Here is an 18,349-nt window from a genome sequence, read left to right as displayed (position 1 = left end):
GTGTTCTTTTGTGCATTTAGGGTGGTGGAGACAAGTTTTGATAAAAGGAAGCAAAAGTAGATCATGAATGCAATTGTTAATGAAGTTCTTGGATTGAACAAATGTGAAGACACAAGTTGTGCTCAAAGACATGTAGGTGTGTGCCAACCTCCATTGTGCTCAAGTGAATACACAAAGTTGAGGGGCACAAAGGAAGTCACACTCATATGTTCCAACTTGTGCAACATTATCAATAACTTCATCAACATGGTTTCATTGAGGATGCAACGTGATCTACTACATGGATGTATGCCTGTTTATGATGTCTTGATGAAAAACATGGATTCAGGAAAAATGTGGCAAACCCCTATAGCAAAATTACTGTAGTAGTTACCGTTTACATCTCGCAGGAAACCAAAATCTGGAAATCCACACGCTCGTTTGTATGCCCGATTTGAACCCTATAAATATCACTTTGAGAGTTATATTTGGGGACCTTCTTCCCATCTTTTGCCAATCTTTGGAGGTGCTCGTCATTAGGGTTTAGAGAGGCTTTTGCTAGATTTTTGGGGCTATCCTACGGCGTTCAATATCGAGTTCCTTTGGAGGAGAACTATTGGGGAAGATTTCATCAGCATCGATTCGGCAAGTTGTGCCGTAGGTTTGACAAGGGAACCTTTGGAGAAGATGAGGCGGCTCTGCAAGACTATAGATACAGACTACAATAGGGGTTCTCTTTGGATTTCTTGCACTTATCCTTGATTTCATATTTGCTTTTGTATTGCTCCATGGAGAGCTAAACTCGTAGTGGGTGCTTGGACTTGTAAACCATAGTATAAATTTGTTTCATTGACTATTATTATGCTTCTTTAAATGATGTTCTAATTGAATTTCAACCTTGGATACTTATTGAATTGATTTTCCCTTAGAGTGACAATAGGGTTGAGAATCTATCTTGGCAATCCTTGTGAATGAGTGACACTTCATTAAGGTTAGACAAAGCTAGGTTGAAGAGGATCGAGAGGGTGAGTCGAGAGGTAGCAGAATGTCCTCTTTTCCTTCCGACGTGATTTATCCTACCTCCACAATCCAAGAGTTCTTTGCGGCCATGATAGAGTAAAATGCCATGAGATAAAATCCACTGGGGCATAGTTACGTAAACAACAGAGTGAAGTGTTGAAGTAATCCTTGGTGCTAGGGCTTAATTGTGACTAGGGGTTTTTCGCTTGCAGCATAGGGTTAGATCTATATTACTAAATAGGGTTTATCACCTGGAATCCCTAGAGCTTCAAGCAACCTTACATAGTGTGAGGCGTTGAAAATATCCCTTTCCACCGGGGTATAGTGTAGTGTTAGTTACGATTGATGATAAGTGCTTGTGTATTTGTAATACGAAGTATTCTTTTCTTACGATGAGTATTACTTTTCTCATATGTTATCGATAATACAAGTGTTTTTGTGTTATTTTGCGCATATAGGGTTGTGGAGCCAAATAGAGAAGAAAGAAGCCAAAGTAGATTGCGAATGTATTATGTTGATAGAATCTTAAAGTGAACACACGAGAAGACACAAGTTGTGCCCAAATGCATATGAGTGTGTGCCAACATCCATTATGCTCGATGGAATATGAAAATTGAAGCGGCACAAAGGCAGTCACACTCATGTGTTCCGACTTGTGCAAGGCTAGCAAGATTCCCGTCAAATGTGCTTTATTTGAAGATGCAATGCGATCTACAGCATAGACATGTGCTCATTTATGTTGCCTTGATGAAGAGTGTGGATTAGGTAGTATTTTTGGCAGGTACTATAGGAGGTAATTGACAAGGTCCCCTTGCTTATATCCCGCAAGTGCACGGGTTTATCGAAGTAATAATCCCAGATGAGTGGGTATCGTATCCACAGGGAGTAGGGAATAAAAATACTTAATTCGCTTCTTAACTATGTGAAAAGTAAATAGTGATATATGTGACAATGATTCAATCCTCAAAAGTAAAAACAACAAGTAAGAGAGCACAAGTAAAGGAGAAGGTAAGGCAATCGATAAAGATGGGGTACCCGGATATTGCTCCGCCTAGGACAATCATTTCAAGTGCAAGAACCCTCTGTTATGCTTCCTAATTAATGCAATAGTGAGTCATGGAAATCTTTAATTACATAGTCCCAAATCTAAGGTCAACCATGCCTAACTCTATACATGTCCCGGAGGAGAGATTGGATAACCTCTCAACCTTGCACTCGCATAGAATTGCAATGAGCTCTAGGGATTCCAAGTGATAAATCTCTTCTGAATTATAGACCTAACCCTTTGGTCCAGGTGGAAGGTCCCTAACCACAATTAATCCCTAGATACTAAGATCACTTCTACGCTTTACTTCATTACACTCGCAACTAAGCCCCAGCGGAAGGTCATCCCTTAGACCATTCACTTTATTATGGCTGCAAAGAACTCAAGGAACAGAGGTAGAATCTAACACATCGGAGGGGAAAGGGTACGCTCCTGTACCTCTCGACTCACCCTCTCAACCCTCTCCAACCTAGCTTTGTCTAACACTCGTAGTGTGTCACTCACTCACAAGATTACCAACAAGAACTCTCAACCCTATTGTCACTCTAGGGGAGTATTCAAACAATCAAGCATTCAAGGTTGGAACTCACAATAAACATCAATTAATTGAAAGCATAATAAAGAGATTCAATAAAATGAATACATCCTAGGGTTCACAAATAACCAAGTACCCACTAGGGGTTTAGCTCTCCATGGAGCTAATTACAATCAAAGAAATAGAATGTAAAAGCAATGAATCCATAGAAAGCCCCCTCGATAGTCGTGTCAATGGTCTTATGGAGAGTCCTCTACTCGTTGCAAAGGGTCCTTTGTCCGGCCTAGGATACACCTCGCCGGATCGGTGCCGACGAAAGCTCTCCCAATAATTTTCTTCCAAATGATGCGCGATGTCGGAGCCGTAGAACCTCTCCAAAACCCTAGCTAATACCTCTTAAAACCCTAGCCGAAGCCCTCTCTCAAGTTGGGAAAAGATCGAGAAAAGAATGCTGAAATCGGGGTTGAATCGGCTTTAAATAGGGCTTGAATCGGGGATCCACACGGCCCTGTGGACGCCCTTGTGGATTTTTTACATGGGCGTGTGGAAATTCCACACGCCCTTGTGGATTCTCTGTTCTGCACTTTTCTCGGCCGGCTGTGAACAGTGCTTCTACAGTACTTTGCTACAATGTTATGCTACAGTATCCGCCTGAAATACTTCCCGAATCCATACTTTCATCGAGGTAACGCAAACGGGCACACGTTCACGTCGTGGATCGCTTTGCTTCTTCAATGATGGATAATTTGATGGAATGCTTGAGTATGACTGTCCTTGTGCCTCTCCAAATGGTTGTACTAACTCAAATACGAGGAGGTTGGCATACACTCTAGCATCTCACACCCGACCTATGTCTTCGCATTTGAACCTTAGCAAGATTTCCTCCAAAATCGGTGCATTATGATCCACATTGGCTTCTTTCCTTCATAATCGGCCTCACAACCCTACCTACATAAAAGTAACATAAAAACACACATATTAGTGTAAAAACCCGAGAAAGGTAATGCTTAACATAAGGAAAGAATGTTTTGTAATCATATCGCACAAGCACTTATCAGTAGTGTAGCAAACCACTGTAGTAATTTATTATAGCAGTTACTATTCACAGGCCGCTGAAAACTGAATTTTTGCAAATTCAAATATTCATGTGGAAATTCCACACACTCGTGTGGATGCCCGATTCTAGCCCTATTTAAGATGTGATTTCAGCCAGATTTGAGGATCATCTTTTCCATCTTTTGGTTATCTATTCTCCACCTTTGGAGGCACTCTCGGCTAGCGTTTTGAGAGGCTTTGGCTCAGTTTTGGAGGATTTTATGACCTTTGACATCACGTTTCCTCTGGAAGAGAGTTATTGGGGGAGCTTTCGTCGGCACTTATCCGGTGAGGTGTGCCCTAGGCTTGATGAGGGATCCTTTGGAGAAGACGCGGCCACTCTACAAGACCATCGACATGAATACCAAGGAGGTTTTATTCATGGATTGCATATTTTTACTTTTGATTTCGTTATTGATTGGATTTTACTCCGTGGAGAGCTAAACCCGTAGTGGATACTTGGGCTTTTAAACCCCTAGGATGATATTGTTTCTTTGATATTTTATTATGCTTCTTTTAATTGATGTTTTAATTGAGTTCCAATCTTGAATGCTTGTTGACTTGATTTTCCCTTAGAGTGACACTAGGGTTGAGAATCCATTTTGGTAATCTTTGTGGATGAGTGACACGATGAGGGTTAGATAATACTAGATTGGAGAGGGTTGAGAGGGTGAGTCTAGAGGCAGTGGATCATCCCATTTCCCTTCCGGCATGATTTATGCTACATTCATGTTCCAAGAGTTCTTTACGGTCACAATAGAGTGAAGTGCTAAGAGACGAACTCCGCTGGTGCTTAGTTGCCCAAGTAACAGAGTGAAGCGTTGAAGTAATCCTTAGTATCTAGGGCTTAATTATGACTAGGGGTCTTTCGCATGGACCAAAGGTTTAGATCTATTTTAGGGAATAGGGTTTATCACTTGGAATCCCTAGAGCCTAAAGCAACCTAGCACAGTGTGAGGTGTCAAGACTGAGAGATTTCTCCACCGGGATATAATGTAGGGTTAGTCATGGTTGACCTTAAGTTTTGGGACCATGTGTTTAAGGATCTCCACAACTCGTTAAATATTAGTTAGGAGAAATAATGATTGGTCTTGCACTTGAAACAATAGTCCTAGGGTGAGCATTGTCTGGGTGCCCCATTTAACGTCAATTACCTCTCCTATCTTTTATTTGGCCTCCTTCTTCTTTTCTTATTACTAATTGCATTGATTCTTATTCACATCATTATCAATTCATATTCATTCTAGGTAAATAGCAATCTTTGTGTTTCTAATCACTATTCCTTGTGGATTCGACTACCCACTCACCGAGGTATTATTACATTGACAAACCCGTGCCCTTGTGGTACATATGCAAAAGGGCATTTGTTAGTTGAACTTAGGTTTGGGACTGTGTGTTATTAAACATCAGTTAAGAGGCATAATAATTAGTCTTGCACTTGAAATAATAGTCCTATGGTGAGCAATGTCTGGGTACCCCATATTTCCATCGATTACCTTTCCTTACTCTTATTGCTCTCTTTTCTCTTTTCTTTATTTTTATTTGCATTGATATTGTCCAATCAAATCATGAATTGGTTTACTCGATAGCTAAATAGCATCACTACTTGCTTCTTATCAACTATTCCCTGTGGATACGATTGCCCACTCACAAGGATACTTTACTACTTCGATAACCTGTGCACTTGCGGTACACACATGCAAGGGGTGTGTCAAAAAGAATGCCCTAAATATGTCTTTAAAGGATGGCTTCGGGGTTGCTTATGGATGGCCTCATGGTCATATTACTGGCCGTGAGATTGCTCAGAAAACGGGCCAAAAAATCATTAAGTTACTATAGTACTGCTACAGTAAAATTACTACAGTACTACAAGTATCTGAATTGCTTGCGATTAACTTTATGGCCACAAGGTTGCCGGCAAGGATTTACAGACTTAGAATTTCTTTAAGTTCTTCATGCTTCAAGCTGCTATAGTGCTGCCACAGTGCCTGGGACCCTATAATATCGAATTTAGAGTCGATTTCTACCCAAATCGCATCATTGAGCTCACCTAGGCTTCCTTTGTGCCTGAAACACGAAATTAAAAAATTAAAGGATAAAAAAGCATTGGTTCATCAATAAAATACACTAATCATGCGCACACATACATATAAAATGCGTATATTTAGATGTTTATCAAACATCCCCACACCTTAGCTTTTTCTTGTCCGCGAGCAAACAAACATGAAGAATAGGGGCAAAAAGATAAACAGCTAATTGCATGACCTCAAACTCAATAGTAAAGGACTCTACAAGCACTAATGGACAGAAGTCAAGAAGTGAGCTGTTCAATAAATAGTCAAGTAATACTAGCTCTGTTTTATCTAGAGTGCTCCCGTGAGTGTGTCCTAACTTCCACCTTGAGCTCCATCCCCTGGATTACCCCAGGATGATCATTCACACCATGTATAATGAAAATTTCATTAAAGTGTTAAAGACACCCTCAATACTCAGTTAAGAGTATTTTGGTTTCTAGATAAAACTCTAACTTTCAAGTGTCTACGCAACACGCTTCAAGGGATCAAGAGAGATACTTTATTTCTTTCACACATATATATAGATGTACACATACACATTTTTTTTCGGAGTCCGACTAATGTAGATTGCACCAAAAATTTTTATAATCTTTCTAAAGGATGTACATGTTGATTAGGCATAAGAGCCACCCAATGTACTTGAATACAGTCTACATAGATGCATTCGTGCTATACTAGCAGAAGAATACTGTCATAGACTCATTTTTTTCATTTTCTTCATTTTTCATTTTTTCACATGTACATACTGTATCTCATATCCCATGGTATAAAACTTACACCAATAGTTCACTTTAGGATAAAGAAAATGAAGAAGGAACTCAAAAGCTCTTAAAAGAGTATTAACGATAGAATTTAACAATCTAATACCAAAATCATAATGATGGGTTGGTTGGAGTGCACAAGGTGAAAGTGGTCTTGAACAAATATAAAGTTGCACTAGAGATGAAACAGAACTACATTCAAGCACAGATAAAGTACAACTCACAACTATTATTCTACCATGCTAGGAAGTCCTTAACAATAAAATCATAGCTGATAAGTGCTTGTGTATAAGTAATATAAAGTATTCTTTTCTTACATTGACCATCACTTTTATCAGATTTTATCGCTTATTTGTGTGTATTTGTGTTCTTTTGTGCATGTAGGGTTGTGGAGACAAAGTTGTGTGAAAGAGACCAAAAGTAGATCGCGGACGTGATTGTGGTGAAGTTGTTGTATCGAACAAAGGTGAAGACACAAGTTGTGCTCAAAGATATTTGGCTGTGTGCCAACCTTCGTTGTGCTCACGAGAACACACAATGTGGAGGGGCACAAAGGCAGTTATACTCACTTGTTCTGACTTGTGCAACATTATCTAGAGCTCCGTCAATGTAGTTTTATTGAAGACATGATGCGATCTACCGCATGGATGTGTGCCCATTCATGTGGCCTCCATGAAAAGGATGGATTCGGGAGCATTTTCGTGAAGCACTGTAGCAGTTTACAGAAGTAAATCAATGTAACAAAATTACAGTAGCAGTTACATTTCACAGCTTGCTAGAAATAAGTTATGGAAATCCACATGGCCATGTGGAAATTCCACATGCTGGTGTAGATGCCCGATTCCAGCCCCTACAAATACGATGGTTTGAGAGTTATTGAAGGATCTTTTCCCCATCTTTTGTCAATCAATAGAGGCGCTCGTAGCTAGGGTTTAGAGAGGCTTTACCTAGGGTTTTGGAGCGGTTCTACGGCCTTCGTCATCATGTTCCTTTGGAGGATAGTTATTGGGGGACCTTTTTTGGGCACTGATTCAGCGAAGTGTGCCCTAGGCTTGACAAGGGAACCTTTGAGAAGACAAGGCAGCTCCACAAGACCATCGATACAAACTACAACGTGGTTTTATCTATGGATTGCACATTTTAACTATTGATTATATTGTTGATTGTGTATTTCTCCTACAGAGCTATACCCCTAGTGGGTGCTGGGACTTGTAAACCTTAAGATGATTCTGTTTCATTGACTTTTATTATGCATCTTTAATTGATGTTTTAATTGAGTTCCATACTTGAATGCTTATTGTATTGATGTTCCCTTAGAGTGACATTAGGGTTGAGAATCCATCTTGGTAGTCCTTGTAGATGAGTGACACTCCATTAAGATTAGACAAAGCAAGGTTGGAGAGGATCGAGAGGGTGAGTCGAGAGGTAGCGAAAGGTCCCCTTTCCTTTCCGATGTGGTTTATCCTACCTCCATCTTGTGGTCATGATAGAGTGAAGTGCTAAGAGACAAACTCCACTGGGGCTTAGTTGTGCAAGTAACAGAGTGAAGTGTTGAAGTAATCCTTAGTGCTGAGGCTTAATCGTGACTAGGGGTCTTTCGCCTGGACCAAAGGGTTAGATCTATTTTAGGGAATAGTGTTTACCACTTGGACTCCCTAGAGCTTCTTGCAACCGCACATACTGTGAGGTTTCGGGAGTATCCCTTTCCACCAGGACATAATGGAGGATTAGTCACGGTTGACTTCAGGTTTGGGACCGTGTGTCTTTGGATGTCCATGATTCATTAAGCATCAGTTAGGAGGCATAATGATTAGTCTATTACTTGAAATAATTGTCCTAGGGTGAGCAATTTCTGGGTGCCCCATCTTTCTATTGATTACCTCTCTTTATCCCTATTGCACTTCTTTTCTTTTCTTTACTTTTATTTGCATTGATTTTGTTCACACAACTCCTTAATCATTTTTACTATAGTTAAATAGCAATGCTTGTATTTCCAGGCACCATTCCCTATGGATACGACTGCCCACTCACTGGGGTACTTTATTGCTTCAACAACCCGTGTACTTATGGTACACACACACAAGGGGTGTGTCAATAGCTATCATAGGTAGTTCAAACATTTAACAGAGTAAAATACTCCATCCCCACACCTAAAGTAGTACATTGTCCCCAATGTAGAAATGAAGTTAAGAAGCTTCCCCAGTTAGTCGATAGAGAAAATATGACAATTAGATTTGGACTTAGCGAAAACAATGAGGGCCTGGAGTGTGAAGTGACCTTAACAACATCCCTAAAAGCAACAAAAAGCACTGATCACAACTCTAGAAGCAAAAAATAATAGAGAAGAGTGCAACAACAAGAATCCATAGTAAATGAACAAAGTTTAGTAGGGTTGAAACCCTAACTAACAAAAATAGAGAAATGTCCATGTGCTATGAGCCTAGGTATTAGGTGGAAGTGAAGATGCCGCGCAGGTGGTAACTGCAGAAGTGGTAGCAACTGATGATGATGGGTTGCGCACGAATGCTAGAATCTCAGTAGTACTGCTCTCAATGCGACGTAATAACGCAGCTAGGTGTCTATGTCCTCTCTTAAGCACCTGCAGCTGCTGGTAGACCTCAGTGCAGAATTCTTCAAACCTTGCTTCAATTGAAGGTCTATGCGCCCTAGACTCCTGCGCAGGTTCAGATTTAGTATCAGCCTTGGAAGTAGACTCTACCTCGTATAAAGGGCCAGGGTCTTGTGCATTTGTTCCCTGACGCTATACAAGTCTCTAAATACCACCCTGTTTCTCAACTATACCAATAAACACAAGAGACTACATCCTAAGCGGGGCAATAGAACCAATGACTATCATGCCCTAGGTATGCTCAATAAGACCCATGCCTCTAGTCATGTGTGTGATGTATGGTCCGGCGAAGATGGCTCCAAGGTGAACAAACTTCCCCTGATGTGCTAAGACCTCCACAACAAGGTGTCCCATGTGGAGGAAGTGACACTCAATAAGCTGTAGACCAACAGTAAGTCCGTGCGTGACACTACACCTGTAGAGTCTAGTCGACCCCCGATACTTCAGGTCAGCAGTGTATGTATAAAATGATGTGCGGTGTTCGACATCTGAGACATCTTCCTTGTCCTTGAGTTAGTTGCAATGGAGGCCCAGTACTTCTCACTTGTCACCTGGTATGGGAAATCTTGTGCTAGGTCTTTGAATCTGTCTGTGAGTGTGTATCCTTCCATGTAGAGTCCCAAAAGCACACCCAATTGATCTTGAGTAACCCAGTGTTTCTTCCCAAATACACAAAATGAGATAGAGCTCGGTTGGCGAGTGAATGGGCAATACTTCGCAACTTCAACGGTGCTTAACACGTCCAATGTGAGTTCTTTGTAGGTGGGCCATTCAATGGAGAGCAATCTATCCCACCCATCATGAGAGATAAGCTCTAAGACAACACCATCTAGATCCAAACTCTTCAACACATCCCAATCTATTTTCCGGATGGTACCAAACCGCTTTTGCGACAAGAGTGCATAACGTGTCTTATGGTCCTCATTCTTGAACCTTTGTCATCAGGAGGAGGAAAACAATCTATCCTAGCTCTTTTGTAGGGCACTTTCTTCACCCTCATGCCTACTATACCAAGGGAATACCAATTAACAAGGGTTCAAACAAATTAAAGCTCAATGGAATGAAAACTAGTGAAAAATGCCTAGTGTTACAGTATTCCCGAAAAAGTTTTGCAAGAGTGTTACTTGTAAATGTAGGCAACCAAATTTACAACCACTTTGTTTCATTCCACACATGTTCTAGAGTCCAAGGAGAGCAAAAATCCCAAAGAATCAGCCCCAAAAAACCATTAAAAACCAAAGGTATGAGTGATGAGAAGGATACCTTAACCGTAGAGTATATGGGGTGATTTAAGAACTTAAAATGGCCAAAAGAATGTCTAATCCTTGAAATTTCTTTGTGAAACAAGTTTAAAGGAGAATAAGAGTGATCTAGAGCCAAAAGAATAAGTAGTTTTGGTGGAGAATTGAAGGTGAAATGAGAGAAAGAAGTGGAGAATGAAAGTGTGGGGAAGAAGGTGACTGAGGGCCCCTTTAAGGACCTTACTCGGGTGCCCTTGCGGGCACAAGGATACCCATGAGAGATCTCGGGATGGCGCACAGGTACCCTTGTAGGCGCAAGGGTACCCGTGAGAGGCCTGATAAGTGTCTAAATGTACATATTCTGGTACATGTATTTTATACACTTAGCATGTACATTTATAGGAATAGATGTCCGTTTTATGCTTAATCATGTATTATTTGCTTTGTAGGGAATGAACAAGCCATGGTGAACACGAGGATATGATTTGGATGAAAAGCAAAAGAAAACCAGGTCTTATAATACTGTAGCATATTTACTGTAGGAACGCACTTGGAATAATGCAACAAACCACTGTAGCAGTCACTGTAGCACATGGAGAATTTTCAGGATAGAAAGTTGGTCTAAGTCATACGGCCTCAGTGCAGCCCGGTATTTACCCTGGTATTGACCCTAGTATGCATCGATTTGTGAGATTATAAAATGCTCGTTTTAGGGCAAAAAAAGTGGACTTCTTCTTGGCCTTTTGGTTAACCGCCACCGCACTTTGGTGAGGCCTTCTAGCCATCTTCTAGTGATGATCCTTGTGGGAAACAAGCGCACATCATCACCAAGAGGGAGAGAAGCAAAGGAGAAGAAGTTGGAGTAAAGTTCTAAGAAACCATTGCATCATCATTTGAGGCTTCATCAATTCAAGGAGATTAAACTGAAGGATAGTAGGTTTACTCCTATTTGAGATTTCCTTGAACTCTTTGCAATCGTAGGTGGGCTAATCCAGAAGAGATTCCGATTAACACTCATATGGGATTAGGGGTTAGCCAGCGAGAAATTGGGGTTAAACTATCTAGGAGATCTCTAGGTCTTAAATGCCATCAATACACTTTAAACCATCCTAGTTTGGATCTTAATGACAACCCTAGGGGAATTCCTTATCCGAACACCGCCTTCTCTTGTTTGACACTCCGTTGTTTATTTATTTATTTGTGTTAGTAACCCAACCATAGAGTAGTTATTTTATTTTATTTTATTTGTTCTTCTTACTAAGAATTGTAGGCTACATAATAGATGAAGAGTGAGTAATAATACTTCCTTGGCCCCATGGAATACAACCCCTATGTCATACACATGGTATTACTTGACGATCCCATACACTTGCGGGGAAGCAATCAAGTTTTTGGCACCATTGCCGGGGACATTCAAGGAATATTAAGAAAGCTTGTAATCTATTGCTCTAGCCATTTTAATTTTCATTGTACATATTACTCTTTCTACATACTTTTCTGCTTTATTTGACTTTGTTCTTTGTATTCTATTTTGTGTGAGGTACAATCTTCTTGGAAAATGCAAGGAGCTTGCAATTGGAATTATTCTAACTCAGTTTAACCACTAAAGTTGATGCCCATGTTGAAAAGATCAACCACCTCATTGCCCAATGTCCTATTGCTAGCTTCTTCATTGAACCAATCATGAATGTTAATTGTATTTGGGGGCAAAGAACTCAGGAAAATGCATACAGCACAACTTATAATCCATAGTGGAAATACCACCCTAAGTTTTCATCGAATTAAGGGCCACAGCAAAAAATTGCACCCCCTCAAGGTTCCCAAATGCAACAACCACCGCAAGTAAAGAGATTTACTATAAAGGACGTGTTGGCAAAATTCATGATACATACTGAACAGAGATTTCAAGATATGAACACCAAATTTGATGCCCTCACCACCGAACATCAAGCCCTTGACGCTAAATGTAATGCCCGATTTAAGGTCATCGATGCCACACTTTTAATGTTGCAAGTACAAGCAATAGAACTCCCAACCACAAACAACAATGAAAAAGAAGAAAGATATGATGGAAGGGAGATGGATGAGAACTTTGGTGTATTAGAGGTGAAAAGCATAATAGAAGTGGCACCAATACCACTTAAGCTAGCCCTTAGCATGGAAGTGACTAAAAACACTAAGCACAAAAGAGAATTATCCAAAATCACTGAGGACATGGGAAGGAGGTTAAAGACATCTAATGACCCACCAATGCCGATGTTAGACACTTCCCAACCAAAACATTTTCCTTGGAGGCCAAAACGATTTTTGTGGGTGATTAAGGTAAGATTGACAATAGTTGATGAAGGAGATGTGGGTAGGAGGTTTACGCCACCAAAGGACCCACTGATGCTGAGTTTGAAAAATTTTCAACCTTACCTATTCCATTGGAGGACAAAACAATTTTTGAGGAAGCTACAAGGAAATTCAGCTGGGACCAAAGTAGAAGAGGTGAGGATGCTGAAACCAAAGAAGGATCCGCCCAAGATCAAGTTGCACAATCCCGGCGCAAGCTTTTTCCATTGAGGCCAAAACGTATTTCATATACGACCTCCACACTTGTTTTGTCCTGGTACGTATGGTTCTCATTCTTTGGTAGTTCTTATGCCACTTCTAGCCAGGATGAACACACCCTTTTCAAGCCTCCTTAAGGTAAGAAAGAGGTACATCGAGCTAATGATATTAAACAAGCGTTTCTTGGGAGGCAACCCAAGCTTCAAATTCTTTAGTTTACTTTTTTTTGTATTTTTAGTTAAGCGTAGATTGTATTTTTGTTGATTGTATTTGTGTTCCTTTTATATTTTTGATATGTGAATAAGTCCATGCTCTCATGCCTTGTGCATTTTTCTCGTCTTCTTTCTTGTGGTTTAATCATTTATCTTCTTGAGAAACTCATGTCTTTTATGTTATTTCATGCATTAGACAAGGTTTTTAAACTTTCTGTCAAGTGTGGAAGTGTTCTACATCCTTTCATGGCCTTCCTTATTCACTTGGAGAAACTATTTTGGCTCAAAAATGTTTTCAGAGCTCATTCAGCCTCATTGAGGGCCTCATTGCTCTGCCTCAATGAGGTCCTCATTGAGGCTGTTTGTAACACACCACTTACATGTGACCCGCAAGTGCATGGGTTTGTCGAAGTAATAATACCTCGGTGAGTGGGTGGTCGAATCCACAAGGAATATTGATCAAAAACTAAAAGATTGCTATTTAACTAAAGTGAAGATGAATCAATAGTGGTGTGAACAAAATCAATATGAAAAGAATTAAAGAAAATAAGAAAGAGAGGCGTAATAATAAGAGAGGAAAGGAAATCGATAGAAAGTGGAGCACTCGGACATTGCTCCCCCTAGGATTATTGCTTCAAGTGCAAGACCAACTATTATGTCTCCTAACTGATGTTTAACGAGTCATGGAAATCCTAAAATACACGGTCCCAAACCTAAGGTCAATTGTGACTAACTCTACACTATGCCTAAGTCGAGAAATGAATCAGTCTCAACACCTCACACTGTGAACAGTTGCAAGAAGCTCTAGGGATTCGAAGTGATAAACCCTATTCCCTAATATAGAATTAACCCTTTGGTGCAGGCAAAAAACACCTAGTCACAATAAGCCCCAGCACTAACGATTACATCAACGCTTCACTCTGTTACTCGTGCAACTAAGCCCTAGTGGAGTTCCTCTCTTAGTACTTCACTCTATTGTGACCACAAAGAACACTTGGAACATGGAGGTATGATTAATCACATCGAAGGGGAAAGGGGACGCTCCGCTACCTCTCGACTCATCCTCTCGACCCTCTCCAATCTTGCTTTGTCTAACACTCATGGTGTGTAACTCACTCACAAGGACTACCAATGTAGACTCTCAACCCTAGTGTCACTCTAAGGGAGAAATCATTCAACAGGCAATAAGGATTGGAACTCAATTATAACATCAATTAATGAAAGCATAATAGAAGTTTAATGAAATAATAACATCCTAGGGTTTACAAGTCCAAGTACCCACTAGGGGTTTAGTTCTCTATGGAGCAAGATACAATCAATAATGAAATCAAAAGTAAAATATGCAATCTATAAGTAAAACCTCTCGATATTCGTTTCGATGGTCTTGTAGAGTAGCCTAGTCCTCTTCGAAGGTTCCCTTGTCAAACCTAGGGCACACCTCGCCGGATCGGTGAGGATGAAAACTCCCCCAATAACTCTCTTCCAAAGGAATGTGGTGTCGATGGCCGTAGAATCACTCCAAAAATCATGCCAAAGCTCCTCTAAACCCTAATTTCAGGGCTCTCCAAAGTTTGGGAAAAGATGGAGAAAAGATGGAAAAGAGAGTTCCCAAATCGGTATAAGTCATGACTTTATAAAGGACTGGAATTGGGAACCCACACGGGCATATGGAATTTACACACACCCGTCTGAATCTGTAGGAATATGATTTTCTGTGGCCTATGAACAGTAACTGCTACAATAAAATGCTACATTGATTTGCTACAGTACCTGCTACAGCTCTGCCAAAAACACTCCCGAATCCACACTTTTAATCGAGGCAACATAAACAGGCACATGTCTATGTCGTAGATAACGGCGCTTCTTCAATAAGGAATAACATTGATGAAGATCTTGCTAGCACTACACAAGTCAGAATACGCAAATGTGACTGCCTTTGTGCCCCTCCAAACCATGTAATTGCTTGAGTGCATGGATGTTGGCACACATTTATGTATTTCCAAGCATAACTTGTGTCTTCATGTTTGTTCACTCCAAGATTCCATCAACAAAGTGCAATCGCAATCTTCTTTAGCTTCATTCCTCTATATTTGGCTCCACAATCCTACATGCACAAAAGAACACAAAAACACATGTATTAGCGATAAAATCTGAGAAAAGATATGCTCATTGTAAGAAAAGAATATTTCATATTAGTAATAAATAAGCACTTATCAAATCCCCTCACACTTAAGCTTTTGCTTGTCCTCAAGCAAAAAATAAAACATTGAAGCATAGAAGAAGGAAATATTGAAAGTTCTTGGCCTTAGGTTCACCAAAGTATGCAAGGGAAGCATTCTACAAGTAAGGGAAATTTCAACACCAAATACAAAAAATCAATGCTCTAGCTAAAAATTGGAATAGAAAAGGACAACAAACCTGAAATCATGTAAGTGTGTGTAAACTCACTCATGTCGACCCAACTTATACTCCTCAAAGTTCTAGGTATAAGGGACTTATTTATCTACAAACAACACAAAATAAAGACATGGTAGTAGCTTCACACATCCTCTAAGTTAGTCATTTCCAAAGCAGCTGCTAAGGTGGCTTTCACAATTTTGAGGTGGTAGCTCTTTCAACCGGGGTTGTAGCTTTCACTCATCACATGAGATAGCTCTTTCTCTCATTATAGCATAACTAGTATCTGACTTATGAGAGTAGCTTGATACTTCATAGGTGGTAGCTCTTTCCACCACAAATGCACAACTAAAACAAGTATTTTTCCCTTTTCATTTTTTTATACCAAAATTAACACAAGAAATCAAAACTAACTAGTCCCTCAAATATCGAACTTGAATTTTTAAAATTGTCAATCGGGCAAAAATTGCTAGAAATTCAAGTAAAAACTAGAGCATAAGAACATTCAATGTTAAAAGTTCCCCTAAACATAAGAATATAATCATTACAACTAAGGTGAACCACCATTGACTACGTGAGCATGTCTTTCAATTAAAACTTATGTAATGAACATGTGTAATGTGAAATCTCCCCCACACTTAAGAACTACATTGCCCTCAATGTACACAGCCAAGCACAACAAGATGTAAATCAATCAAAAGCGTATGTGGAAGTGGGCAATTGAAACAATACTCCCCTGAACTCTGAATGATACATTTGATGGAGCTATATTCATTGAGAGTTGAGTCCCAGTGGGTTATGGAGCACACACCGCCATAAGACGTCCATGACTAGTTCTCAAATTCCATACTCACAAGACCATCTGCTCATATACACAAGCGGGTTGAGTGAAGCTCAACAAAGACAAAAACAACTTGAGTATAAAATAAAATACGGAAATGAAAAGTAAGAAACTAAATGAAAAGAAAGACGCATCAAGCATCAGTGCTTAGATGTGGCTCCTCTACTGCTGCTACTACTGGTGAAGATGTTGGCACTGGTGGATCGACTGGTGCTTGTGAAGCTTGAGGTGTATGGGGTCTCATAATGAATGGTGAGGTGTTGTCTCTCTCGAGTAATTGCTGTAGCATATCGAGACGCGCCATCACCTCTGGGTCGTTTACGGCCTGTGTCTCATGGACCTCAGTAATCTTGGTCTATAGCACCCCCACAGCACTCTCGAGCCTCTCAAAATGATCATAAGCTCGAGAAGGAGAAAACATGTGCACTAGGGGCGGCCCTTGTGCTGCAAGTGGTGCCTCGGTCTCCGTATGTTCTAGTTGTGGCTCCTGCGCTGGCTGAGACCCCTCTGCTATAACTTCCTCAGCCTCAAATTGCTCTGGTGAGGGCATGTTCAGTGATAAGTGCTTGTGTGTTAAGAATGCGAAGTGTTCTTTCTTTACAATGAGCATTACTTTTATCAGGTTTAAGCACTAATACATGTGTATTTGTGTTCTTTTGCGCAGGTAGGGTTGTGAAGCTATGTTTTAAGAAAAAAAAGCCAAAAGTAGATCGGGAATGCACTATTTGATGAAATCTTGGAAGGAACAAACACGAAGACACAAGTTGGGCTCAAAGATACGTGAATGTGTGCCAACCTCCATGTATTCAAGCAATTACAATGATTTGGAGGGGCACAACGGTAGTCACATTTGCGTATCCTGACTTGTGCATTGATAGCAAGATCTTCACCAATGAACCCATTTATTGAAAAAGCGACACGATCTACGGTATAAACGTGTGCCCGTTTATGTGGCCTCGATGAAAAGTGGATTCGGGAGTAATTTTGGCAGAGTATTGTAGCAAGTTACTGTAGTGAAATCACTGTAACAGTTCACTGTAGCATTTTACTGTTCACAGTAGACTGAAAATCAGAATTCCAGAGAATTCACACGGGCGTGTGGAAAATTCATCACGCCCGTGTGGATACCCGATTCCAGCCCTCTAAAAGCCGCGATTCATCCCTGATTTCTCTATCTTTTCCCCTATCTTTTCATCCACCTTTCTCCATCTTTCGAGGCGGCGGTGGCTAGAGTTTGGAGAGGCTTTGGCAAGGCTTTGGAGAGGTTTGACGGCCTTCGACACCACGTTTCCTTCGGAAGAGAGCTATTGGCGGAGCTTTCGTCGGCACCGATCAAGCGAGATGTGCTCTAGGTTTGACGTGGGGACCTTTGAAGAAGACGCGGCCAATCCACAAGACCTTCGACACGAACAAAAGGGGGTTTTCATTCATGGATTGCATCTCTATACTTTTGACTTCATTATCTATTGTATTTTGCTCCATGGAGAGCTAAACCTCTAGTTGGTACTTGGGTATTTGTGAACCCTAGGATGTATTCGTTTCATTGAATCTCTTTGTTATCCATTCAAATAATTGATGTTTATTGTGAGTTCCAATCTTGTATGCTTGATTGTGTGAATACTCCCCTAGAGTGACACTAGGGTTGAGAGTTCTTGTTGGTAACTCTTGTGAGTGAGTGATACACCATTAGTGTTAGACAAAGCTAAGTTGGAGAGGGTTGGGAGGATGAGTCGAGAGGTACAAGAACGTCCCCTTTCCCCTCCGATGTGTTAAATTCTACCTCCGTTCCTCGAGTTCTTTGCGGCCACAATAGAGTGAATGGTCTAAGGGATGACCTTCCACTGGGGCATAGTTGCGGGTGCAACAGAGTGAAGCGCAGAAGTGATCTTAGTATCTAGGGCTTAATTGTGGTTAGGGACCTTCCGCCTGGACCAAAGGGTTAGGTCTATAATTATGAAGAGATTTA

The sequence above is a fragment of the Dioscorea cayenensis genome, chromosome 1, assembly GCF_009730915.1.
Source record: "Dioscorea cayenensis subsp. rotundata cultivar TDr96_F1 chromosome 1, TDr96_F1_v2_PseudoChromosome.rev07_lg8_w22 25.fasta, whole genome shotgun sequence".
Classification (NCBI taxonomy): domain Eukaryota; kingdom Viridiplantae; phylum Streptophyta; class Magnoliopsida; order Dioscoreales; family Dioscoreaceae; genus Dioscorea; species Dioscorea cayenensis.
The sequence above is the reverse complement of the archived record's forward strand: the minus strand, read 5'-3'. Positions refer to the sequence as shown.